A 2,919-nucleotide genomic window follows, 5' to 3' on the forward strand; every position below is an offset into this window, starting at 1 on the left:
TGTAATTTCAAATATTGGGAAAGATAAATCCTTTGTAGACGACTTAACTACAGAACGGGGTGTTGTAAGCATGAGAGTAGTCTTGTACTACGATCTGCTGAGATTTAGCCCTTGTTCTATTGATTTGTTCAGAAATGAACATTTCTCCCCCCAATTGCAAACGCGCAATGTTAAAACTATAAAGTTAAGCAGTCGAAATAAGGCTGCGTTAAAGTGATTTACTTTCGCTATGGGGCGGCGAAAGTAACCGGTCAAAGTGCTGGTAGAGAGTTAATACTGTTAAGCTTAAGATCGTCAAAGTCTTTGTTTTGGCTTAGTGAGGTTTGTTCGCAAAAATCGCTAAGTGCCGCTGCTATTGTTTTCCGAGCCAAATTCGGCGACCTTAGTATCGGGTTTATAACAGGCAGAAAGCGAGAAACACTTTGCGTGAAAATCGCTAAGTGCCAGCGCTAATGATTTCTGAGCCAAAATCGGAGATTTTAGTATGGGGGTTTAACAGGGCAAGCTAGACGGCAGGGCGTAAAATTAGACTTGGTTTAAGTATGTTAAAAGAGAGCGAATAGCGTGAATTAGACTTGGTTTAACTATGTTAAAGAGAGCGGAATAGCATGAATTAGACTTGGTTTAACTATGTTAAAGAGAGCGGAATAGCATAAAATAGACTTGGTTTAAGTATGTTAAAAGAGAGCGAAATAGCGTAAATTAGACTTGGTTTAACTATGTTAAAGAGAGCGGAATAGCATGAAATAGACTTGGTTTAACTATGTTAAAGAGAGCGGAATAGCATGAAATAGACTTGGTTTAAGTATGTTAAAAGAGAGCGAAATAGCGTGAATTAGACTTGGTTTAAGTATGTTAAAGAGAGCGGAATAGCATGAAATAGACTTGGTTTAACTATGTTAAAAGATAGCGAAATAGCGTGAATTAGACTTGGTTTAAGTATGTTAAAGAGAGCGGAATAGCATGAAATAGACTTGGTTTAACTATGTTAAAAGAGAGCGAAATAGCATGAAATAGACTTGGTTTAAGTATGTTAAAAGAGAGCGAAATAGCGTGAATTAGACTTGGTTTAAGTATGTTAAAGAGAGCAGAATAGCGCGAATTAGACTTGGTTTAAGTATGTTAGAGAGAGCAGAGTAGCGTGAATTAGACTTGGTTTAAGTATGTTAAAGAGAGCAGAATAGCGCGAATTAGACTTGGTTTAAGTATGTTAGAGAGAGCAGAGTAGCGTGAATTAGACTTAGTTTAAGTATGTTAAAGAGAGCGGAATAGCGTGAATTAGACTAGGATAAAGTATGCAAAATGAAGCTGAGGACTTTGTGAAAAAATGCGAAGTTGTTTGCTGTTCTAATTGTATGGGTTTGGAGATGTTTTTGGCTTGGATTAATAACAGGCAGGAAGCGCGAGGAAACGCAGCGAATATGGACGCGTACGCGGAAGGTGACGGCGGAGGAAGCGCGGATATGGAGGTGAAAATGGTGAAGGTGATGGCGCGAGGAAGGTGACGGCGCATGGGTGTGAATATGGAGGTGATGAAAGGTGACGGGAGGAAACGCATGATGTATATGACAAGTTGGTGTCGTACTTAAGCGGAGCGCGCGCTGTGCATGTATGAAGGTGTCGAAGGTGTTCATATTGCCTAAGACGCGTACGTGCACATGTCATGTCGCATAGGAAGCGTAGGTATGGTTGTGCAAGTCGTAAATGGCCACTTTGGTGGTTTAACATTGTTTTCAGGCCGCGTATGCGCAAATATGGGGTGCGGCGGCTATCTGCACTGCTGTGTATGAAGGTGTCGGTCTGTGTGGGGTTCCTATCGGAGAGAATACGTATGCTGCGTTGTAGGAGTGAGCTGCTGGCCACACGTTTGTATTGGAGTGCGCCACACCACCCCCCCTTTTTGTTTTTGTTACTATATAAAGTGTAGCCATCCACCCAGCCAATTCTGAGGGCCAGAAGGGGTATTGGGGGCCATCGTGTGCAGTCTATGGCCACGTATGTGGACATGTGAGTGTGTAAATGTGTTGTACCAATGTATACGAGTGATAAACACTAATAGGCGTGTCGGTCAAAGTCAAATGTAGACGGCCATCTTAGGCTGAAGCACCATATCCCGTCTGCTCTGTGAAGTTAAGCAGCCTCAAGCTCGGGTAGTACTCGGGTGGGTGACCACCGGGGAAGTCCGGGTGCTTACTTTTTAGCCCGTTTTGAGCTGTTTACCGACTTTGCGTGTGTTTGCAAACGCAAGATATGATGTCTGGCATGTGCCCACACGACATCTTGGTTTTAGTATGCCTGGCGAGCCACTACACACGAGATCTTGTTTTTTGTATGGTGTTCTTTAATTTGATTATTATGAAGATGAAAGAGAACCGTTAGAACGGGTATGAAGGGTGTTCTAGGGGTGCTTTTCGGTGCTCTTTCACGTGGACATATCGCAGCATGCGACATGTCAGCGGAACACTGTCTAAATTAATAAATACTGTTTTGGCCGATTTCTAAAAGCGTCTATAAAAGGGCATAAGTGCAATGACTCGTCTTTGTAACCCTGCGGCCTAGGCGTAGTTTTTCACGGGGAATCCGAATATCAAAGGTAGATTTATGTACAACATGTACTTTTTTTGCAACATGTACTTTTTATCTACGGGACATAGACATATGTAAAAACACACGGCGGAGCCGTTCCCGCAATCAGAATTTGTCTAACTCTTCTAGATCAAAAGTTATTCAGCGAAATGTGAGACTTTGTTTGGCATGCTCTTTTTTTAGGTGGTTTTTTCCGGTTTTATGTGCCGCCCGGCAGATCTGGCCTGCAGACTTTAGCAGAAAAACTTGGCGGCATGTGTTCGCACGACCGGCTCCCGAAAGTTTAACAAGCATAATCTTCAGTAGTTGGCTTCGAAATGATTTTTATTAGTG

At 42.5% G+C, this 2,919-nt stretch overlaps 1 non-coding gene across 1 annotated transcript; it reads left to right on the plus strand.

Annotated features, from left to right (window-relative positions):
* Window positions 1-2,087: 2,087 nt before the first annotated feature.
* Window positions 2,088-2,191, plus strand: PITG_33233. The gene has a single exon (XR_009934627.1). It is a non-coding gene; the product is annotated as an 8S ribosomal RNA (ribosomal RNA).
* Window positions 2,192-2,919: the final 728 nt, after the last annotated feature.

The sequence above is a fragment of the Phytophthora infestans genome, genomic scaffold, assembly GCF_000142945.1.
Source record: "Phytophthora infestans T30-4 supercont1.52 genomic scaffold, whole genome shotgun sequence".
NCBI lineage: Eukaryota > Oomycota > Peronosporomycetes > Peronosporales > Peronosporaceae > Phytophthora > Phytophthora infestans.